The sequence below is a fragment of the Ranitomeya imitator genome, chromosome 4 (assembly GCF_032444005.1).
Source record: "Ranitomeya imitator isolate aRanImi1 chromosome 4, aRanImi1.pri, whole genome shotgun sequence".
In the NCBI taxonomy this organism is placed as follows: domain Eukaryota; kingdom Metazoa; phylum Chordata; class Amphibia; order Anura; family Dendrobatidae; genus Ranitomeya; species Ranitomeya imitator.
In genome coordinates this window covers 311,926,455-311,951,850 of record NC_091285.1, presented here as the reverse complement: position 1 = coordinate 311,951,850, position 25,396 = coordinate 311,926,455, and the positions used below count along the sequence as shown (strand labels likewise).

Here is a 25,396-nt window from a genome sequence, read left to right as displayed (position 1 = left end):
CACAAGCGTAAAAGGCAACATTTCCGGGGCAAGCAGACGAGAAATGTGTGAATTTAGTACTGTGGCCTGTGGGGCGTTGGCTGTGTCTTTCCGCTTGCGTTCCAATGACTGGGGTATAAACAACTGAAGGCTGCACTGGGATAAGGATGTGGACATGCTTCATGATGGTGCTATTTGAGTGTGGGCAATGGCAGGGGCCGGGCAGGAGTCATCTTAGCATGCACTGTGGACAGGAGATTGGCTTGCATGCAGAACAGTGGAAGAAGCAGTGGTGTCACCCGCAGACACTTTTCATTGAGCCTGGGGGTGGGCCCACAAAGTCGGGTGCTTTGCTGCCATGTTTGAGGTGGTTATCGGCAGAGTCTTTAAAAAATTATCAGACACGGGAAGACCTAACAGTTGGACTGGCAACTTCCTTCATGGTGGTGTTACGGGGAATGGTTGCCCTCCTTCTGTCTGTCTGCAGTCATTACACTGCTTCTTCCTGCCTGAAGGGGTGCTACGCCTACCTCCCCCTGTGTGCTGCTGTCCTCGCTCTGCATGTCCTTCTGCCAGGTTGGGTCAGATACTATATCATCCACCACCTCATCTTCCACTTCCGCACCCTGGTCCTCCTGAATTTCTGGCAATTGTGTCTAATCATCTTCCACCTCTTATGACTGTGACTAGGGTTGAGCGACCTTGACCTTTTTAGAGTCGAGCCGTGTTTCGCGAAACCCGACTATCTTAGAAGTCGAGTCGAGTGGAATCGGCCGATTATCGCGAAAAGTCGGGTATCGACCGAAACACGAAACCCAATGCAAGTCAATGGGGGAGCATAGTCGGCAGTGAGTGGAGGCCAGGAAAACACCTACACTGCCCATTTTAATGGCAAAAACATCCATTCTTGTTACAGAAGCTTGTCAATCGTAATTTAGCTTATAATAATTGGAAGGCATTTGAAATTGGGGGTCATTTGGCTAAAGTTGTGGGGGGTAGGGCTGGTTCAAGTAATTAGTGGGCCCAGTAAATCTGGACCACATCACGGCAGTGGAGCAGGGAGAGGTAAGTATTTCAACTTTGCAAGTGCTGTGATCCTGAGCAAGCAGGGGGGGGCCCACTCGTTGGCATTGGCACTGGCACAGGGCCCCTCAAAGTACAGCGGTGTGTTTGCACGGCGGGGGCGCCTCCCACCGGCAGCAACACTTTTGCGTACTATGAGAGGCCATGTGCCAGTGACGTCGCCAACTAGTATTCCTCCCCCCACCTGATGAAGGAAGCTGCACTTTCATCTGCACCTTCCTCTTTGTCCCCGTGTAAGGTGGTATGGTATGCGGCAAGAGGAACCTGACTTTCAGCAGGGTCACAATCTTGCAGTGTAGCGTGCACGGGAAATGTTGCGTTATGGGTCAATGTACCAGCAGACTCATCTATCACTGGCTGGGCAATGGGCAGGATGAGGAGGAAACACAGATATGGGCCCAAAGAATAAAGTTGGCTAAATGCAGTTCAAAATTGGTAACACAGGAGTAACCAGGGGGCATTGCAGTGGAGGACAACTGGAATGAGAGGCTGACACAGAGAGTAGGCCCAAATCAGTAAGTAGTCGAAATGCAGTTCAAAATTGGCAACAGTAGTAAACAGGCGGCACAGCTTTGTTCAGTGGAGGAGAACAGCAAGGAGTGGCAGACACCGATAGTAGGCCCCAACCCAACTAGTAGGCCAAATGCAGTCTAACATTAACAACTACTTAACGAGAGCCTGAAAATGGAATTTCAGGACAGGAAACCAGGAGAACAGCAAGGAGCGGCAGACACTGTTAGTAGGCCCCAAACCAACTAGTACGCCAAATGCAGTTGTTCCATTTAACCACTATTTAACAAAAGCCTGAAGATAGAAGCTCAGGAAAGGCAACCTGGAGAACACCTTGGAGCGGAAGACACCGTCTCTACACCCCATACCCAATTTGTAGGCCTAATGCAGTATAGTTTCCAACAATTACTAAACGAGAGTCGGAAGACCGAAGCAATGGCGAGGAAACCTGGGGAACACCTTGGAGTGGAACACACCGTCTCTACACCCCATACCCAATTTGTAGGCCTAATGCAGTGTAGTTTTCACCAACTACTAAACGAGAGTAGGAAGATCGAAGCAATGTGGACGAAACCTGGGGAACACCTTGGAGTGAAACACACCGTCTCTCTACACCCCATACCAAATTTGTAGGCCTAATGCAGTGTAGTTTGCAACAACTACTAAACGAGAGTAGGAAGATTGAAGCAATGTGGACGAAACCTGGGGCACACCTTGGGGCAGCAGACACCGTTAGTAGGCCCTACCAAAGTTGTAGCCCCAATGCAGTTTTAAAATTCCTAGAGGCTGAAAACAAGACTATTGACGCTCAGATTTTTTCAAAGGAACACAGCTGCATTGAGTGGCGCAGACAGACACAGGTAGTAGGCCTTAAACAAAAAAATGTGGCTCACTGCAGTTTAAAAAAGGTCACAGGCAGCATTGCTCTGGGCAGTGGAGGACAATTTCAATAGTGGACCGCAGACAGACTTTGTACGCCTACTATTAAAAAAAGGAAGCTCTATGCAATTAAAAATAGGTTCCAGGGGTCCACGGGCAGCAGTGGTGTGGTCAGTGGAGGAGTAGTAGAAAGAACGGGCCGCAGACAGGCTTCGAAGGCCTAACATAAAAAAATATTGGGCTGTAGGCACTTTTAAATAGGTTCCAGGGGTACACGGGCAGCAGTGGTCTGGTCAGTGTAGGAGTAGTAGAAAGAACGGGCCGCAGACAGGCTTCGAAGGCCTAACATAATAAAATATTGTGCTGTAGTCACTTTTAAATAGGTTCCAGGGGTACACGGGCAGCAGTGGTCTGGTCAGTGTAGGAGTAGTAGAAAGAACGGGCCGCAGACAGGCTTCAAGGGCCTAACATAATAAAATATTGGGCTGTAGGCACTTTTAAATAGGTTCCAGGGGTACACGGGCAGCAGTGGTCTGGTCAGTGGAGGAGTCGTAGAAAGAACGGGCCGCAGACAGGCTTCGAACGCCTAACATAATAAAATTGGGCTGTAGGCACTTTTAAATAGGTTCCAGGGGTACACGGGGAGCAGTGGTCTGGTCAGTGGAGGAGTCGTAGAAAGAACGGGCCGCAGACAGGCTTTGAACGCCTAACATAATAAAATTGGGCTGTAGGCACTTTTAAATAGGTTCCCGGGGTACACGGGCAGCAGTGGTCTGGTCAGTGTAGGAGTAGTAGAAAGAACGGGCCGCAGACAGGCTTCGAAGGCCTAACATAATAAAATATTGGGCTGTAGGCACTTTTAAATAGGTTCCAGGGGTACACGGGCAGCAGTGGTCTGGTCAGTGTAGGAGTAGTAGAAAGAACGGGCCGCAGACAGGCTTCGAATGCCTAACATAATAAAATTGGGCTGTAGGCACTATTAAATAGGTTCCAGGGGTACACGAGCAGCAGTGGTCTGGTCAGTGTAGGAGTAGTAGAAAGAACGGGCCGCAGACAGGCTTCGAAGGCCTAACATTATAAAATATTGGGCTGTAGGCACTTTTAAATAGGTTCCAGGGGTACACGGGCAGCAGTGGTCTGGTCAGTGTAGGAGTAGTAGAAAGAACGGGCCGCAGACAGGCTTCGAACGCCTAACATAATAAAATTGGGCTGTAGGCACTATTAAATAGGTTCCAGGGGTACACGAGCAGCAGTGGTCTGGTCAGTGGAGGAGTAGTAGAACGAACGGGCCGCAGACAGGCTTCGAAGGCCTAACATTATAAAATATTGGGCTGTAGGCACTTTTAAATAGGTTCCAGGGGTACACGGGCAGCAGTGGTCTGGTCAGTGTAGGAGTAGTAGAAAGAACGGGCCGCAGACAGGCTTCGAAGGCCTAACATAATAAAATTGGGCTGTAGGCACTTTTAAATAGGTTCCAGGGGTACACGGGCAGCAGTGGTCTGGTCAGTGTAGGAGTAGTAGAAAGAACGGGCCGCAGACAGGCTTCGAAGGCCTAACATAATAAAATATTGGGCTGTAGGCACTTTTAAATAGGTTCTAGGGGTACACGGGCAGCAGTGATTTGGTCAGTGGAGGAGTAATAGAAAGAATGGGCCGCAGACAGGCTTCGAAGGCCTAACATAATAAAATATTGGGCTGTAGGCACTTCTAAATAGGTTCCAGGGGTACACGGGCAGCAGTGGTCTGGTCAGTGTAGGAGTAGTAGAAAGAACGGGCCGCAGACAGGCTTCGAAGGCCTAACACAATAAAATATTGGGCTGTAGGCACTTTTAAATAGGTTCCAGGGGTACACGGGCAGCAGTGGTCTGGTCAGTGGAGGAGTAGTAGAAAGAACGGGCCGCAGACAGGCTTCGAAGGCCTAACATAATAAAATTGGGCTGTAGGCACTTTTAAATAGGTTCCAGGGGTACACGGGCAGCAGTGGTCTGGTCAGTGTAGGAGTAGTAGAAAGAACGGGCCGCAGACAGGCTTCGAAGGCCTAACATAATAAAATTGGGCTGTAGGCACTTTTAAATAGGTTCCAGGGGTACACGGGCAGCAGTGGTCTGGTCAGTGTAGGAGTAGTAGAAAGAACGGGCCGCAGACAGGCTTCGAAGGCCTAACATAATAAAATTGGGCTGTAGGCACTTTTAAATAGGTTCCAGGGGTACACGGGCAGCAGTGGTCTGGTCAGTGGAGGAGTAGTAAAAAGAACGGGCCGCAGACAGGCTTCGAAGGCCTAACATAATGAAATATTGGGCTGTAGGCACTTTTAAATAGGTTCCAGGGGTACACGGGCAGCAGTGGTCTGGTCAGTGTAGGAGTCGTAGAAAGAACGGGCCGCAGACAGGCTTCAAAGGCCTAACATAATAAAATTGGGCTGTAGGCACTTTTAAATAGGTCCCAGGGGTAAACGGGCAGCAGTGGTCTGGTCAGTGGAGGAGTAGTAGAAAGAACAGGCCGCAGACAGGCTTCGAAGGCCTAACATAATAAAATGTTGGGCTGTAGGCACTTTTAAATAGGTTCCAGGGGTACACGGGCAGCAGTGGTCTGGTCAGTGGAGGAGTAGTAGAAAGAACGGGCCGCAGACAGGCTTCGAAGGCCTAACATAATAAAATATTGGGCTGTAGGCACTTTTAAATAGGTTCCAGGGGTACACGGGCAGCAGTGGTCTGGTCAGTGTAGGAGTAGTAGAAAGAACGAGCCGCAGACAGGCTTCGAAGGCCTAACATAATAAAATTGGGCTGTAGGCACTTTTAAATAGGTTCCAGGGGTACACGGGCAGCAGTGGTCTGGTCAGTGGAGGAGTAGTAGAAAGAACGGGCCGCAGACAGGCTTCGAAGGCCTAACATAATAAAATATTGGGCTGTAGGCACTTTTAAATAGGTTCCAGGGGTACACGGGCAGCAGTGGTCTGGTCAGTGTAGGAGTAGTAGAAAGAACGGGCCGCAGACAGGCTTCGAAGGCCTAACATAATAAAATATTGGGCTGTAGGCACTTTTAAATAGGTTCCAGGGGTACACGGGCAGCAGTGGTCTGGTCAGTGGAGGAGTAGTAGAACGAACGGGCCGCAGACAGGCTTCGAAGGCCTAACATAATAAAATTGGGCTGTAGGCACTTTTAAATAGGTTCCAGGGGTACACGGGCAGCAGTGGTCTGGTCAGTGGAGGAGTAGTAGAAAGAACGGGCCGCAGACAGGCTTCGAAGGCCTAACATAATAAAATTGGGCTGTAGGCACTTTTAAATAGGTTCCCGGGGTACACGGGCAGCAGCGGTCTGGTCAGTGGAGGAGTAGTAGAAAGAACGGGCCGCAGACAGGCTTCGAAGGCCTAACATAATAAAATATTGGGCTGTAGGCACTTATAAATAGGTTCCAGGGGTACACGGGCAGCAGTGGTCTGGTCAGTGGAGGAGTAGTAGAAAGAACGGGCCGCAGACAGGCTTCGAAGGCCTAACATAATAAAATATTGGGCTGTAGGCACTTTTAAATAGGTTCCAGGGGTACACGGGCAGCAGTGGTCTGGTCAGTTGAAGAGTAGTAGTAAGAACGGGCCGCAGACAGGCTTCGAAGGCCTAACATAATAAAATATTGGGCTGTAGGCACTTTTAAATAGGTTCCAGGGGTACACGGGCAGCAGTGGTCTGGTCAGTGGAGGAGTAGTAGAAAGAACGGGCCGCAGACAGGCTTCGAAGGCCTAACATAATAAAATATTGGGCTGTAGGCACTTTTAAATAGGTTCCAGGGGTACACAGGCAGCAGTGGTCTGGTCAGTGTAGGAGTAGTAGAAAGAACGGGCCGCAGACAGGCTTCGAAGGCCTAACATAATAAAATTGGGCTGTAGGCACTTTTAAATAGGTTCCAGGGGTACACGGGCAGCAGTGGTCTGGTCAGTGGAGGAGTAGTAGAAAGAAAGGGCCGCAGACAGGCTTCGAAGGCCTAACATAATAAAATATTGGGCTGTAGGCACTTTTAAATAGGTTCCAGGGGTACACGGGCAGCAGTGGTCTGGTCAGTGGAGGAGTAGTAGAAAGAACGGGCCGCAGACAGGTTTCGAAGGCCTAACATAATAAAATATTGGGCTGCAGGCACTTTTAAATAGGTTCCAGGGGTACACAGGCAGCAGTGGTCTGGTCAGTGTAGGAGTAGTAGAAAGAACGGGCCGCAGACAGGCTTCGAAGGCCTCACATAATAAAATTGGGCTGTAGGCACTTTTAAATAGGTTCCAGGGGTACACGGGCAGCAGTGGTCTGGTCAGTGGAGGAGTAGTAGAAAGAACGGGCCGCAGACAGGCTTCGAAGGCCTAACATAATAAAATATTGGGCTGTAGGCACTTTTAAATAGGTTCCAGGGGTACACGGGCAGCAGTGGTCTGGTCAGTGGAGGAGTAGTAGAAAGAACGGGCCGCAGACAGGCTTCGAAGGCCTAACATAATAAAATTTGGCTGTAGGCACTTTTAAATAGGTTCCAGGGGTACACGGGCAGCAGTGGTCTGGACAGCGGAGGCCGATTGTAATGAGTGTCTGCCAGTTCGTAGTCCAAAACAATACATAAATGTGAATGTCTCGCGTTAAAACAAAACGAAAACACTAAAGGGTGCAATCATTAGGTACAGGGGTGGGATCCTCTGCATAGTTTCAGACTTACTAATTTGGCGCAAAGTATTTACTTGGGTAAAGAGAGGACACTGCCCCTGACTATGTTAAGTACCATCATACATGTCAACACAATGGTATTGTCAGTGGCAGGAATGGAAGGATGTCAGCGCATAGACTAAGCATTGGTGGAAGTGTGAGAGATAATTGTGGAAGTGGTAGAGCAATGTTTGACCTGGGGGTGGGTGAACTCTCTGGTTGCCGGCGGTACAGGCCCAGGGCCCCTCATGTTACAACAGTGTGTCTGACGTTGGGTGCGCACCACCACCGCCAGAGACACTTTATTGTACTACGAGGGACCCTGTGGCAGTGCTGTCGACCAAAAGCGGGCTAACCAACCTCTTCAGAGAAACAGCACTCTCACGGGTGCTTGCGCAAAGTCGCGATACCACGCCTCCGTGTGGGGAGTTTGGCCATTTAGGGAGGTCTAAACATGTCGTATGCTGGACAATCAGCTGCAGCAAATTAAGACATTAGAAAAGTAATTCACAGTAGTCCACAGGCAAGAGCTTTTCATAGGAAAGCTAGGTGTCGGCCGGGCAAGGTGGGGCAAAAGAATTCGAAATCCAGTTGTGGTTCATTTTAATGAATGTTAGATCATCAACATTTTGGGTAGCCAGACGAGTCCTTTTTTCGGTTAATATTGAACCTGCAGCACTGAATACTCTTTCTGATAGGACACTAGCTGCCGGGCAAGCAAGCTCCTGCAATGCATATTCTGCCAATTCTGACCAGGTGTCTAATTTGGATGCCCAGTAATCAAATGGGAATGACGGTTGAGGGAGAACATCGATAAGGGATGAAAAATAGTTTGTAACCATACTGGACAAATGTTGTCTCCTGTCACTTTGAATTGATGCAGCACTACCTGTCCTGTCTGCAGTCATAGCAAAATCACTCCACAACCTGGTCAGAAAACCCCTCTGTCCAACGCCACTTCTGATGTGTGCACCCCTAACACTCCTGGTCTGCTGCCCCCTGCAGCTCGTGTGAGAACGATCACGGGCGCTGTGTGCTGGGAATGCCTGAAGCAAACGGTCAACAAGAGTTGATTGTTTGGTTGCTAATATTAGTTCCAAGTTCTCATGTGGCATAATATTTTGCAATTTGCCTTTATAGTGAGGATCAAGGAGGCAGGCCAACCAGTAATCGTCATCGTTCATCATTTTAGTAATGCGTGTGTCCCTTTTGAGGATACGTAAGGCATAATCCGCCATGTGGGCCAAAGTTCCAGTTGTCAAATCTGCGGTTGTGATTGGTTGAGGGGCAGTTTCAGGCAAATCTACGTCACTTGTGTCCCTCAAAAAACCAGAACCCGGCCTTGCCACGCCACCAATTTCCAGTGCCCCCGGGAAAGATTCCTCATTAAAAATATACTCATCCCCATCATCCTCTTCATCCTCCACCTCCTCTTCGCCCGCTACCTCGTCCTGTACACTGCCCTGACCAGACAATGGCTGACTGTCAACAAGGCTTTCCTCTTCCTCTGGTGCAGACGCCTGATCCTTTATGTGCGTCAATCTTTGCATCAGCAGACACATTAGGGGGATGCTCATGCTTATTATGGCGTTGTCTGCACTAACCAGCCGTGTGCATTCCTCAAAACACTGAAGGACTTGACACATGTCTTGTATCTTCGACCACTGCACACCTGACAACTCCATGTCTGCCATCCTACTGCCTGCCCGTGTATGTGTATCCTCCCACAAAAACATAACAGCCCGCCTCTGTTCGCACAGTCTCTGAAGCATGTGCAGTGTTGAGTTCCACATTGTTGCAACGTCTATGATTAGGCGATGCTGGTGAAGGTTCAAAGACCGCTGATAGGTCTGCATACGGCTGGAGTGTACCGGCGAACGGCGGATATGTGAGCAAAGTCCACGGACTTTGAGGAGCAGGTCGGAGAACCCAGGATAAGTTTTCAATAAGCACTGCACCACCAGGTTTAAGGTGTGAGCCAGGCAAGGAATGTGTTTCAGTTGGGAAAGGGAGATGGCAGCCATGAAATTCCTTCCGTTATCACTCACTACCTTGCCTGCCTCAAGATCTACTGTGCCCAGCCACGACTGCGTTTCTTGCTGCAAGAACTCGGACAGAACTTCCGCGGTGTGTCTGTTGTCGCCCAAACACTTCATAGCCAATACAGCCTGCTGACGCTTGCCAGTAGCTGGGCCATAATGGGACAACTGGTGTGCAACAGTGACGGCTGCCGATGGAGTGGTTGGGCGACTGCGGTCTGTGGAAGAGCTCTCGCTTCTGCAGGAGGACGAGGAGGAGGAGGGGGTGCAAACGCCTACAGCCAACTGTTTCCTAGACCGTGGGCTAGGCACAACTGTCCCGAAATTGATGTCCCCTGTGGACCCTGCATCCACCACATTCACCCAGTGTGCCGCGATGGACACGTAACGTCCCTGGCCATGCCTACTGGTCCATGCATCTGTAGTCAGGTGCACCTTTGTACTCACAGATTGCCTGAGTGCATGGACGATGCGCTGTTTAACATGCTGGTGCAGGGCTGGGATGGCTTTTCTCGAAAAGAAGTGTCGATTGGGTAGCTCGTAGCGTGGTTCAGCGTACTCCATCAGGGCTTTGAAAGCTTCACTTTCAACTAACCGGTAGGGCATCATGTCTAACGAGATTAGTCTAGCTATGTGGGCGTTAAAACCCTGTGTACGCGGATGCGAGGATAAGTACTTCCTTTTTCTAACCAGAGTCTCATGTAGGGTGAGCTGGACTGGAGAGCTGGAGATCGTGGAACTAGCGGATGTGCCGGTGGACATGGCAGACTGAGAGACGGTTGGAGACGGTATTGTTTCCGCCGGTGCCCTAGATGCAGTATTTCCTCCTATGAAACTGGTGATTCCCTGACTGCTTTGGGCTGGCAAAGAAACCTGCACAGATACTGCTGGTGGTGCGGAAAATGGTGGCCTTACAGTGACGGAAGGGATGTAGCGTTGCTGACTAGCTTCATTGGCCGAGGGTGCTACAACCTTAAGGGACGTTTGGTAGTTAGTCCAGGCTTGCAAATGCATGGTGGTTTAATGTCTATGCATGCAACTTGTATTGAGACTTTTCAGATTCTGACCTCTGCTTAAGCTAGTTGAACATTTTTGACAGATGACTTTGTGCGGATCAATTGGATGTTGTTTAAAAAAATGCCAGACTGCACTCTTTCGAGCCTCGGATCCCTTTGCAGCCATTGCAGACTGAGCTTTAACCGGATGGACACGCTGTCCTCCAACAGTTTTTGGCTTTGCCACTCGTTTTGGGCCAGATACGGGCCCGGCAGATGGAACCTGTTGCGATGTTGATGCCTGCTGCGGCCCCTCCTCCTCCGCTTCAGAACTACTGCCGCCTGCACCCTGTTCCCACAATGGCTGCCAATCGGGGTCAACAACTGGGTCATCTATAACCTCCTCTTCTAGCTCGTGCGCAACTTCGTCTGTGTCACCGTGTAAGTCGGTGGTAGAGCGTTCGTGATGGGGCAACATAGTCTCATCAGGGTCTGATTCTGGATCAGTACCCTGCGAGGGCAATGTTGTGGTCTGAGTCAAAGGACCAGCATAGTAGTCTGGCTGTGGCTGTGCATCAGTGCACTCCATGTCAGATTCAACTTGTAATGGGCATGGCCTGTTAACTGCTTCACTTTCTAAGCCAGGGACGGTATGTGTAAAAAGCTCCATGGAGTAACCCGTTGTGTCGCCTGCTGCATCCTTCTCTGTTGTTGTTTTTGCTGAAGAGGACAAGGAAGCGACTTGTCCCTGACCGTGAACATCCACTAACGACGCCCTGCTTGTACATTTACCAGTTTCAAAAGAGGAGGCAAAAGAGCTAGAGGCTGAGTCTGCAAGGTAAGCCAAAACTTGCTCTTCCTGCTCCGGCTTTAAAAGCGGTTTTCCTACTCCCAGAAAAGGGAGCGTTCTAGGCCTTCTGTAGCCAGACGACGAACCTGGCTCCACAGCTCCAGACTTAGGTGCAATATTTCTTTTCCCACGACCACCTGATGCTCCACTACCACTACCATCATTACCAGCTGACAATGAATGCCCACGGCCACGACCTCTTCCACCAGACTTCCTCATTGTTTTAAAAACGTAACCAAAGTAACGGTATTTGTTGCTGTCAAACAACTTACACGGTGAGCTATAACATCAGTATGATTTCGATGTCCGTTTACAGGTTGGTGAGACCGCAAGGAAAATCAGGCACTATGTTACACACTCTGTTTTCTGTGGCACCAAATCAGAGAGATGCCACACACGCAGGACTGTCACTCAAGCACAAATGTCAATATTAATCTCCCACTGTATTTTTTTTTTTATTTCAGGGAGAATTTAGAAAGCAAAAAAAAAAAAAAAATTGCCTTTCTATGGCCCAGTGCCCACTATTTGAGAGAGAGAGATGGCACACCCAGGAGTCAAGACTGGCACACAAGCAGAAAGGGCAATATTAATCTCCCACTGATTTTTTTTTTTTTTCAGGGAGACTTTAGAAACAAAATTAAAAAAAAATCATTTTTTAAGGAAGAATTTAGAAACAAAAAAAAAGTAAAATGATTTTTTCCGGGAGAATTTAGAAACCAAATAAAAAAAAAATTGCCTTTCTATGGCCCAGTGCCCACTATTTGAGAGAGAGAGATGGCACACCCAGGAGTCAAGACTGGCACACAAGCAGAAAGAGCAATATTAATCTCCCACTGATTTTTTTTTTTTTTTTAGGGAGACTTTAGAAACAAAATAAAATAAAATGATTTTTTAAGGAAGAATTTAGTAACCAAATAAAATAAAATGATTTTTTTCCGGGAGAATTTAGAAACCAAATTAAAAAAAAATTGCCTTTCTATGGCCCAGTGCCCACTATTTGAGAGAGAGAGATGACACACCCAGGAGTCAAGACTGGCACACAAGCAGAAAGGGCAATATTAATCTCCCACTGATTTTTTTTTTTTTTTCAGGGAGACTTTAGAAACAAAATAAAATAAAATGATTTTTTCATGAAGAATTTAGAAACCAAAAAAAAGTAAAATGATTTTTTCCGGGAGAATTTAGAAACCAAATAAAAAAAAATTGCCTTTCTATGGCCTAGTGCCCACTATTTGAGAGAGAGAGATGGCACACCCAGGAGTCAAGACTGGCACACAAGCAGAAAGGGCAATATTAATCTCCCACTGATTTTTTTTTTTTCAGGGAGACTTTAGAAACAAAATAAAATAAAATGATTTTTAAGGAAGAATTTAGAAACCAAATAAAATAAAATGATTTTTTCCGGGAGAATTTAGAAACCAAATAAAAAAAAAATTGCCTTTCTATGGCCCAGTGCCCACTATTTGAGAGAGAGAGATGGCACACCCAGGAGTCAAGACTGGCACACAAGCAGAAAGGGCAATATTAATCTCCCACTGATTTTTTTTTTCAGGGAGACTTTACAAACAAAATAAAATAAAATGATTTTTTTCAGGAAGAATTTAGAAACCAAATAAAATAAAAGGATTTTTACCGGGAGAATTTAGAAACCAAAAAAAAAAAATATAGGCTTTCTATGGCCCACTGAGTGAGAGATGGCACACACAGGAGTCAGGAGTGGCACACAAGCCCAGAGGCCAATATTTATCTCCCACTGATTGATTTATTGATTTTTCCAGGTAGAATTTAGAAACCAAATCAACAAAAAAAAATAAATAGGCTTTCTATGGCCCACTGAGTGAGAGATGGCACACACAGGAGTCAGGAGTGGCACACAAGCCCAGAGGCCAATATTTATCTCCCACTGATTGATTTATTGATTTTTTCAGGTAGAATTTAGAAACCAAATCAACAAAAAAAATAAATAGGCTTTCTATGGCCCACTGAGTGAGAGATGGCACACACAGGAGTCAGGAGTGGCACACAAGCCCAGAGGCCAATATTTATCTCCCACTGATTGATTTATTGATTTTTCCAGGTAGAATTTAGAAACCAAATCAACAAAAAAAAATAAATAGGCTTTCTATGGCCCACTGAGTGAGAGATGGCACACACAGGAGTCAGGAGTGGCACAAAAGCCCAGAGGCCAATATTTATCTCCCACTGATTGATTTATTGATTTTTTCAGGTAGAATTTAGAAACCAAATCAACAAAAAAAAAATGGCTTTCTATGGCCCACTATGTAAGATAGATGGCACACACAGGGATGGCACTCTAGCAGAAATGCCAATCTTAATCTCCCACAACTTATTTTTTGTAGGGAGAATTAAAAAAAAAATAAATAAAAGGGACTGTCCTACAATTACTATCTCCCTGCAGTAATCTCAGCCAGGTATGGCAGGCAGCAATAAGGAGTGGACTGATGCACAAATTAAATAAAAAGTGTGGACAAACAAAAAAGATAGCTGTGCAGAAAGGAAGGAACAACAGGATTTGTGCTTTGAAAAAAGCAGTTGGTTTGCACAGCGGCGTACACACAGCAATGCAGCTATCAGGGAGCCTTCTAGGGCAGCCCAATGAGCTACAGCGCTGAGGAAAAAAAATAAATGTAGCTTCCACTATCCCTGCACACCGAAGGTGGTGTTGGACAGTGGAAATCGCTACAGCACAAGCGGTTTGGGGGTTAATGGACCCTGCCTAACGCTATCCCTGCTTCTGACGAAGCGGCAGCAACCTCTCCCTAAGCTCAGATCAGCAGCAGTAAGATGGCGGTTGGCGGGAACGCCTCTTTATAGCCCCTGTGACGCCGCAGACAGCAAGCCAATCACTGCAATGCCCTTCTCTAAGATGGTGGGGACCAGGACCTATGTCATCACGCTGCCCACACTCTGCGTTCACCTTCATTGGCTGAGAAATGGCGCTTTTCGCGTCATTGAAACGCGACTTTGGCGCGAAAGTCGCGTACCGCATGGCCGACCCCACACAGAGGTCGGGTCTGGTTTCATGAAACCCGACTTTGCCAAAAGTCGGCAACTTTTGAAAATGAACGACCCGTTTCGCTCAACCCTAACTGTGACTGCTCAAATATTTGACCATCACTACATGGAATCTCATCTTGCCCCACTTCAACTGGACCGGGCGAGAGGGTCGAATCTATGGAAACATAAGCAGCTCTTCAGAGTGTCCGAGTGTGGGATCAGTTGTCTCAGGCACTCAGCATGGTGGGAGGAAGGAGGATCAGGGTGAGTAATATACGGTCCAGATTCATGGCTACTCAGACTTGAATGTGTGGAAGACAGGGTGCTGGTGGTGGTGGCCAAGTAACTTAAAGTATTATCTGCTATCCCACCAAAAACCTGTTCACACTGCTCTGGCTTCAATAGTGCTGTATTGCTGCAGTCACCTAGGACTTCGGACACTAAGGTCCAGCGAGAAGATGTGAGCGTTTTTTGTGGCCCATTTTCAGCTTGCCCACGGCCTCGGCCTCGGCATACACCATCATCATCACATCCAGTTCCCCGTCCCTTGCCACGCGCCTTGCCCATTGTAAATGGACTAGAATATTTTACACGTTCACTACAAATGTCTGAATTGTGAGCGAACCTGTATGTGATACGTGTGAGGGAAACAACACTTAAAACTATATGGACTGTTGTTAAAAATCATTTTTTGGTTATCAAATTGGTGTCAGTAGGGTAACAGACAGCAAAAACACTAGAATATGTAGGTCTGAAATGGCCAAATTTTTAGCACAGATACATGAGGTCTTTCACGGAAATAACACACTGCCAAATATGTTACTTTTTTTTAGGTTTGATAAATAGTGCTGTATATAAGTAGAGTAACAGACATGAAAAAACTGGAATAACGGCCTAAAATGCCCAAACTTGGAGCACGCAGATATATGAGGCCTGTCACGGAAATACCACACTGCCAAATATGTGGCCTGTATTTTTTTTTGAGGTTTGCTAAATACTGCTGTAAATAAGTAGAGTAAAAGATAAGAAAAAGACTGGAATAACAGCCTAAAATGCCCAAACTTGGAGAACGCAGATGTATGAGGCCTGTCATGGAAATACCACTCTGCCTCATATGTGGCCTGTATTTTTTTTTTGAGGTTTGCTAACTAGTGCTGTATATAAGTAAAGCAATAGACAGGAAAAAAATTGGAATAACGGCCTAAAATGCCCAAACGTGGAGCACGCAGATATATCAGGCATGTCATGGAAATATCACACTGCCAAATATGTGGCCTGTATTTATTGGGGGGTCTGCAAAATAGTCTTGTATATAACTACAGTAACAGACAGCAAAAAAACGGAATACCAGCCTAAAATTCCCAATTTTTTAGCACGCGGATGTATGAGGCGAGTCACAGATATACCACACTGTAAAATATGTGGCCTGTATGTATTTTTTGGGGGGTTCAGCAAAATGGTGTCAAGAAATTGTGTAGGACACTCAAAAAAAATTCTACTCTACCGTACCACAAAAACATTAAAGATTTTTCTGCGCACTCATAAGTGATTTTTGTGACCCCTTTAACCTCTTAAGCCCCAAGGGTGGTTTGCACGTTAATGATCGGGCCAATTCAGACCACTGTCCCTTTATGAGGCTATAACTCTGGAACGCTTCAACGGATTATGACTATCACATTGTTTTCTCATGACATATTGGGCTTCATGATTGTGGTAAAATTTGTTTGATGTTACCTGCGTTTATTTGTGAAAAAAATGGAAATTTGGCGACAATTTTGAAAATTTCACAATTTTCCAAAATTGAGTTTTTATGCCCTTATATCACAGAGATATGTCACACAAAATACTTAAGTAACATTTCCCACAATTCTACTTTACATCAGCAAAACTTTTTGAACAAAGAGAGTTATAAGGGTTAAAAGTTGACCAGCAATTTCTCATTTTTACAACACCATTTTATTTAGGTACCACATCACATTTGAAGTAATTTTGAGATAGAAAATAACCAAGTGTGATACCATCCTAAAAACTGCACCCCTCAAGGTGCTCAAAACCACATTCAAAAAGTTTATTAACCCTTCAGGTGTTTCACAGAAATTTTTGGAATGTTTAGAAAAATGAACATTTAACTTTAAGTTCATAATGTAAAGCCATAAAATAAAAAATCATATTTTTTCACAAAAATGAAGTTTTCGCCCTCAATTTTTTATTTTCCCAATGATACCAGAAGAAATTGTACCCCAAAAGTTGTTTTGCAATTTGTCCTGAGTACACTGATACCTCATATGTGGGGGTAAACCACTGTTTGGGTGCATGGCAGAGCTCGGAAGGGAAGGAGCGCCATTTGACTTTTCAATGCAAAATTGACTGGAATTGAGATGGGACACCATGTTGCGTTTGGAGAGCTCCTGATGTGCCTAAACATTGAAACCCCCCACAAGTGACACCATTTTGAAAAGTAGACCCTCTAAGGAACTTATCTAGATGTGTTGTGAGAGCTTTGAACCCCCAAGTGTTTCACTACAGTTTATAATGCAGAGCCTTCAAAATAAAAAAAACATTTTTTTTCCTCAAAAATGGTTTTTTAGCTCCCCCAATTTTTTTCCCAAGAGTAACAAGAGAAATTGGACCCCAAAAGTTGTCCAATTTGTCCTGAGTACGCTGATACCCCATATGTTGGGGTGAACCCCTGTTTGGGAGCATCGGAGAGCTCGGAAGGGAAGGAGCACTGTTTTACTTTTTCAACGCAGAATTGGCTGGAGTTGAGATCGGACACAATGTCGCGTGTGTAGAGCCCTGATGTGCCTAAACAGTGGAAACCCCAAATTGTAACTGAAACCCTAACCTAAACACACCCCTAACCCTAATCCCAACCACACCCCTTACCCCAACGACACCCCTAATCCCAACCATAACCCTAACCACACCCTTAACCCTGACACACCCCTAACCCTAATCCCAACCGTAAATGTAATCCAAACCCTAACCCTAACTTTAGCCCCAACCCTAACTTTAGCCCCAACCCTAACCCTAAATTTAGCCCCAACCTTATCCCAACTTTAGCCTCAACCCTAACTGTAGCCCTAACCCTAACTTTAGCTCCAACCTTAACCCTAACTTTAGCCCCAACCCTAACTATAGCACTAACCCTAGCACCAACCCTAACCCTAGCCCCAACCCTAACCCCAACCCTAACCCCAGCCCTAACCCTAGCCCTAACCCTAATCCTAGCACAAACCCTAACCCTAGCCCTAACCCTAACCATAACACTTGCCCTAACCCTAATGGGAAAATGGAAATAAACATATTTTTTAAATTTTATTATTTTTCCCTAACTAAGGGGGTCATGAAGGGGGTTTTGATTTACTTTTATAGTGGGTTTTTAGCAGATTTTTAGGATTGGAAGCTGTCACACACTAAAAGACGCTTTTTATTGCAAAAAATATTTTTTGCGTTACCACATTTTGAGACCTATAATTTTTCCATATTTTGGTCCACAGAGTCATGTGAGGTCTAGTTTTTTGCGGGACGAGTTGACGTTTTTATTGGTACCATTTTTGGGTACGTGACATTTTTTGATCGCTTTTTATTCCAATTTTTGTGAGGCAGAATGACCACAAACCAGCTATTTATGAATTTCTTTTGGGGGGGCGTTTATACCTTTCCATGTTTGGTAAAATTGATTTTATTCTTCAGGTCAGTACGATTACAGCAATACCTCATTTATATCATTTTTTTATGTTTTGGCGCTCTTATACAATAAAAACTATTTTATATAAAAATAATTATTTTTGCATCGCTTTATTCTGAGGACTATAACTTTTATATTTCTTCGCTGATGATGCTGTCTGGTGGCTCGATTTTTGCGGGACAAGACGACGTTTTCATTGGTACCATGGTTATTTATATCTGTCTTTTGGATCGTGTGTTATTTCATTTTTTGTTCGGCGGTATAATAATAAAGCGTTGTTTTTTGCCTGTTTTTTTTTTAAACTTTTTTACGGTGTTCACTGAAGGGGTTAACTAGTGGGACAGTTTTATAGGTTGGGTCATTTCAAACAGGCCGATACTAAATATGTGTACTTTTATTGTTTTTTTTTTTAATTCAGAAAAAGAAATGTATTTATGGGAACAATATTTTGTTCTTTATTTAGGAATTATTTTATTTTATTTTTTTTTTTACACATCTAAATATTTTTTTTTTACATTATCACATTGTCCCAGGGGGTACATCACATTATAGTGTCAGATCACTGATCTGACACTTTGCAGAGCACTGTGTCAGATCAGTGATCTGATGTGCATTGCTCCTGGCTTACCAGCGCCTGCTGATCGCAGTGTTCCGGGGGTTAATGTGCGAGGAACGGTCCCTGACTGCTCCTGGCACATAGTGCCAGATGTCAGCTGCGATAGTCAGCTGACACCTGGCTGCGATCGGCCGCATTCCCCCCGTGAGCGCGTCCACTTGCATATGACGTACTATCCCGTCACTGAGAATTAAGTCCCAGGTCACCTCGACGGGATAGTTTGTCATATGAGATTAAGGAGTTAAAATTACTGTATTTTCACGCTGTGCTAGGAAAAGGATCTGGCTGTATTGTGTAGTGTGAAAAAGTAAATGGAGAAAAAAGGGCTCTGGATTACTTTGCAATAAAATAATCTCTATTACCTGGCAAAAAAATGTTTCCTAGCCAATTATACCTGAAGCTAGGTATATACGGTCAATATATGCTATAGGTAGCAGCAGCAGCAGCAGATAGTAATGAAATGGACCCTCTTGATGTATGCAATGATATCTATACACACACATACATCATACCTCCCAACTTTCAAGGAAGGGAATGAGGGACAAAGTTTTAGCCACACCTCTGACCACACCCATTTCACAACTAGTCACGCCCCAACCACACCCATTTAGCACTTCTGATCACAATGTTTCGTAAACAATAATTATAAACAAAAAAATATGGCCACACAGTGCTCCATACTGTATAATGACCACACATGATGCTCCCTACTATATAATGGCTCCACATGATGCTCCATACTGTATAATGGCCCCAAATGATGCTGTGTACAGTGTACTGACCCCACGTGATGCTCCATACTGTATAATGGCCACACATGATGCTCTATACTGTATAATGGCCCCAAATGATGCTGCATATAGTGCACTGGCCCCACGTGATGCTCCATCCAGTATAATGGGCCTACATGATGCTGCATACTGTATAATGGCCAAACATGATGCTCCATGCTGTAAAATGGCCCTAAATGATGCTGCATACAGTGTACTGGCCTCACGTGATGCTCCATACAGTATAATGGGCTCACATGATGCTGCATACTGTATAATGGCCACACATGATGCTCCATACTGTATAATGGCCCCAAATGATGCTGCGTATAGTGTACTGGCCTCACGTGATGCTCCATACAGTATAATGGGCCCACATGATGCTGCATACTGTATAATGGCCACACATGATGCTCCATACGGTATAATGGCTCCACATGATGCTCCATACTGTATATTGGCCACACAGTGCTCCATACTGTATAATGACCACACAGTGCTCCATACTGTATAATGGCCACACATGATGCTCCACACTGTATAAAGGCCACATGATGCTCCATACTGTATAATGGCTACACATGATGTTCCATACTGTATAATGGCCACACATGATGCTCCATACTGTATAATGGCCCCAAATGATGCTGCGTACAGTGTAGTGGCCCCACGTGATGCTCCATACTGTATAATGGCCACATTATGCTCCATACTGTATAATAGCCCCACATGATGCTTTGTACTGTATAATGGCCACACATGATGCTGTGTACCCGTATAATGGCCACACATGATGCTCCATACTGTATAATGGCCACATATGATGCTCCTTACTGTATAATGGCTCCACATGATGCTCCATACTGTATAATGGTCACACAGTGCCCCATACTGTATAATGGCCACACATAATGCTCCATACTGTATTAATGGCCACATTATGCTCCATACTGTATAATGGCCCCACATGATGCTGCGTACAGTATAATGGCTACACATGGTTACCCAACCCCCATCAATGCCTTCTCCATCACTACACACACACACCTTTCACCACGCATCCTCGCAGCAGCCGGCAGCTTCCACTCCCACGGCGCTGAATGGTGTCATCCAGCTGCGCCGCTGACTGCTCACTTCGCTGCAGCTGTAATACGCCACTGATAAATACCTCTCCATGTCTCCTGTGCCAGTCAGTGTCAGAGCAAGGAGCAATATCTGCTCCGATCCGACGCAGCCAGCGTTCGCTCCGTCCACATGCGACTCTGCTCCATACACCTCGTACACACACGACTCCGCTCCATACACCTTGCACATGTGGCTCCGCTCCGTACACCTCGTACACATGCGACTCCGCTCCATACATTTTGTGCATACACGACTCCGCTCGATACACCTTGCACATGCGGCTCTGCTCCGTACACCTCGTACACACACGGCTCTGCTCTGTACACCTCGTACACACACGGCTCCGCTCCGTACACCTCCTACACACACGGCTCCGCTCCATACACCTTGTACACACAAGGCTCCGCTCAGTTAACCTCATACACACACGGCTCCTCTCCATACATCTCGTACACACACGGCTCCACTCCGTACACCTCGTACACACACGGCTCCGCTCCATACACCTCATACACACACGACTGCACTCCATTCACCTTGCACATGCGGCTCCGCTCCGTACACCTTGAACACACATGGCTCCGCTCCGTACACCTCATACACACACGGCTCCATTCCGTACAACTCGTACACACCCGGCTCCACTCCGTACACCTCGTACACACACGACTGCGCTCCATTCACCTTGCACATGCGGGTCCACTCTGTACACCTCGTACACACATGGCTTCGCTCCGTAGACCTCATACACACACACACAGCTCCACTCTGTACACCTCGTACACACACGGCTCCATTCCATACACATTTCACACGCTGCGCCTGCTCCGTTTACCTTGCACACACACGGCTCCACTCCGTACACCACATACACACACGGCTCCTCTCCATACATCTCGTACACACACGGTACCACTCCGTACACCTGGTACACACACAGCTCCGCTTCATACACATTGCACACGCTGCTCTGCTTCATATACCTTGTACACACATGGCTCTGCTCCGCACACCTCGTACACACGTGGCTCCGCTCTGTACACCTCGTACACACATGACTCTGCTCCATACACCTTTCAAACTCTGCTCCGATCTGCACACGTCTTACACACATGGCTCCACTCTGTACACATCTTACACACACGACTCTGCTCCGTACACCTTTCACACGCTGCTCTGATCTGCACACCTCTTACACACATGGCTCCGCTCCGTACACATCTTACACACACGACTCTGCTCCGTACACCTTTCACACGCTGCTCTGCTCCATACACCTCGTACACACGTGGCTGTGCTCCATACACCTTGTACACACGGCTCCGTCCACCTCTTACACACACGACTCCGCTCCATACACCTTTCACATGCTGCTCCGCTCCATACACCTTGTAAACACGTGGCTGTGCTCCGAACACCTCGTACACACGGCTCCTTACACCTCTTACACACACGACTCCGCTCCATACACCTTTCACACGCTGGTCCGATCCATGCACCTCGTACACACACAGCTCTGCTACATCCACACTGTAAACATCTCCTGACCTCACACTTACGCTTACCCTCATCCGGCGCCATGACAACCAGCAGAATCCTATACACAGAGGTCCTCCCGATCCTGTGACCTCATCACAGGTCCTGTGCGCTCAGAGCAGCCAATATGTGGTGTGCTGCTCTGCGGGTGCAGGGACTCAGGGAGCTGACCAGGTGATATTACACACCTCCCAACCAGTGTGGGATAACTAATGTCCCGCCCGGGATTGCGGGGCTGACTATCAAATCGGGACAGTCCCGCAGGATCTGGGACAGTTGGGAGGTATGCATACAGTGCCTACAGGTCTTGCACTGATATGTATAGAGCGACATATACTCCCCTGCCTACCTAGTACTGCAACCTATATACTCCGGAATTAGTCCTTAAAAGGACTGTAGGTTTAGCTGGATTTGAGTAGTTTAGGATGGTAGACCCGTCACCCCACACTGAATAACAAATCCTCGCATCTGAGCCTATCTCAGCAGAAGCTCTCCCTACACTGTTATTCCAGAGCTGAATGCACCAAGCTGGGTGGCGTCCGGTCTGTTATTCCCCTGATGATGCTGTGCAGCCAGCCAATCACTGCAAGACCACAACAAAGATGGCTGCGGCATTACAGTGCCTGGCAGACAATCGCTGCATGTTGATTGGATCTCTAAAGACAGCCAAAAATGCATGATGGAGACTCGATGTCCCGACGAGTAATCCCGGAAATGCTGAGTACTCGCCGAGTACATGGAGTATAGTGATACTCGGGCGAGTAACGAGTAGTGGTGAGCACATTCGCTCATCACTAGTAATAATGTTTTTCTCCAATCACTTTGCCTGGTCAGCAGCATCTTTCTCCTCCTCTGAGTGTTGTGCTTATCAGAACAAACTTATACAGCAACTGCTCCCCAGAGTTATGAAGACACCGATGCTGAGCTGACCCTATCACTGCCTAAATCTGTACTCCAATTGAGCACGATTTGATATCAATGGTTCTCAAAAAAAGTGTTGACTTTTTTAAAATTGCCTCAACTGAAAAGCTGACATTTTTAAAGAAGGGAGACATGATTTTCTTACCATATATTTTGACAAAAACAAGTACAGTATGAACATGATACACCTACCTTTAATTGCAAGTAAAGGGCAAATCCATAGAGAATAACCATAGACAAAATGCAGAAAAAACAAACAAAAGATAAACATTAATGCACTGGTCATCATGAGCACACTTGAAATAAATGACCACAATGACCACAATTTCCGGGTACATCACAGAGATATGAGCAGCAAAGTATTCGTTAGTTCACGCGGATGATGGGGAATCCAAAGAATGTCCATTATGGTGAGTTGGCTGGTAGATCATTGCTAAATAACCCATTAAAGTATCGTGTAGTCATGGAGAAGGAGTTTTACTAGCTTTGCTTTTGAGTGCCATACAAAAAAACAATGCAAGTGCCTACATGAGACTTTAAACAGTTTCAATCTAACAAAATAGTAAGTATCTAAGAAAATGTGTTGTTTTTCAGTTTTTTCCAATTCTCCTAAAAGTGGTTACTCATTAATTTCTTTATTATTTGTGATGGAGGTGCAACCAAGCAAAACCATTTCTGCTGATTCTGGACACGTAACTTCACATTTATGGTATGTCACGAGTTTTCAGTAAATACAATTGTGATTCCCTCTTTGAAGTTACTGGCTAAACAGAAAGCAAGTTACCATCGCACTTCACTGCATCGCCGTTTCTCAGAAAGGCAATAAGTATTTATGACTTGTATGTAAGATATTCCATACATGACAGGTCCCACTTTTCCAAACAGCCTTTCTAAAGTGGAACCGCCACGTATTGGACGTAGCATTCCTAAAAGTCAAAATGGACCCTTTGATGACTTTGAAGAACCCAAACTAAACACTGCATTTGCAGAGATGTTTTGGGTGGTTTTCCCCTCATCAGTTTAAAGCAGTATGTCTGATATGCCTTTATGAGAGGCCTCTGACAGGGGGTTAAGGAGTTACATTTCACCCCATGAACAGTGCAAATCTACTTAGGTGGACTTGGCACTTTCCACAAGGGAAATTTTAACCCTTACAACCCCTGTCATGCCTCTAACCTAGCCAAATTAGACCTCCTGTTTTCACTGATGAGGAGCAAATATCTCAAAACATTTATTTCTAAATGCAGTGTCTAGTTTGGTTTCATATCTTAAGTCATATGGCAAGGCTTGTTAAACTGTCGACATTGACCTTTAGGATTGCTACATCCATTTGGTAGCACTAAAGTTCTAGTTCTTTTCCGCTCGGAAGTGGCCATCTAAAAATTATATATATATATTTCCATTCCCAAATGAGCATTGCATGGCTTATAAGTCTCCTTACACCAACTTTGCACTCTGTGCAAGGTCCAACTATTGAAAGTAGTGGAAGCTATGAAAATAGCCATAACTCCCCAAACACCCACTTCATTGCAGGATAGTGCAGAGTAGAGTTGAGCAACTTTTACTTTTTCGGATCGAGTCGGGTTTCGCGAAACCCGACTTTGTCAAAAGTCGGGTCGGGTGAAATCAGCCGATTATTGCGAAAAGTCAGGGGTCGACTGAAACACGAAAGCCAATGCAAGTCAATGGGAAATCAAAGTCGGCAGTAAGTGGAGGACAGGAAAACACCTACAATGCCCATTTTAATGCCAAAAACATCAATTCTTATTACTTAAGCTTGTCAATCTTAATTTTCTTTATAATAATAGTTAGGCATTGAAAACTGGGGGTCATTTGGCTAAAGTTGTGGGGGGGTAGGGCTAGCACAAGATTTTCGTGGGCCCAGGAAACGCGGAATACGTCACGGCGGTGGAGCAGGGAGAGGTAAGTATTTCAACTTTGCAAGTGCGGTGATCCAGAGCAAGCAGGGGGGGCCCACTCGTTGGCTCTGGCACAGGGCACTTCATAGTACGGCGGTGTGTTTCACAGCAGGTGGCGCCTCCCACTGCCAGAGACACTTTTGCGTACTATGAAGGGTCCTGTGCCAGTGATGTTGCCAACGAGTATGCCCCACCTGATGAAGGAACCTGCACTTTCATCTGCACCTTCCTCTTTGCCCCCGTGTAAGGTGGTATAGTATGCGGGAAGGGGAACCTGACTTTCAGCAGGGTCAGATTCTGGCTGTGTAGAGTGCAAGGGGAATGTAGTGGTCTGGGTCAATGTACCAGCAGACTCATCTAGCAGTGGCTGGGCAATGGGCAGGATGATGAGGAAACACAGATATAGGCCCAAATAATAAAGTAGGCTAAATGCAGTTCAAAATTGGTAACAGGACTAAACAGGTGGCATAGCTAGGTACATGGGTGGGCTCCTCTGCTGAGTAGCAGACAGTGGTAGTAGGCGCAAAGTATTAGCTGGTCTAAATGGAGGCCAGGGCCCCTGTATATTTTAACTATCATCTATCATTTCAACAAATTTGTATTGGCAGTGCCATTGAAGGATTTAAAGGGACACTGTCACCTGGATTTGGAGGGAACAATCTTCAGCCATGGAGGTGGGGTTTTGGGGTTTTTGATTCACCCTTTCCTTACCCGCTGGCTGCATGCTGGCTGCAATATTGGATTGAAGTTCATTATCTGTCCTCCGTAGTACATGCCTGCACAAGGCAATCTTG

At 46.1% G+C, this 25,396-nt stretch overlaps 1 long non-coding RNA gene across 1 annotated transcript in view; it reads right to left on the bottom strand.

Annotated features, from left to right (window-relative positions):
- LOC138674092 (uncharacterized) overlaps positions 1–22,926 on the bottom strand; it is a 117,761-nt gene extending 94,835 nt beyond the window's left edge. Inside the window, exon 1 of the long non-coding RNA XR_011320477.1 lies at positions 22,876–22,926. This is a non-coding gene — a long non-coding RNA (uncharacterized lncRNA). The remainder of the gene's footprint in view (positions 1–22,875) is intronic.
- Positions 22,927–25,396: the final 2,470 nt, after the last annotated feature.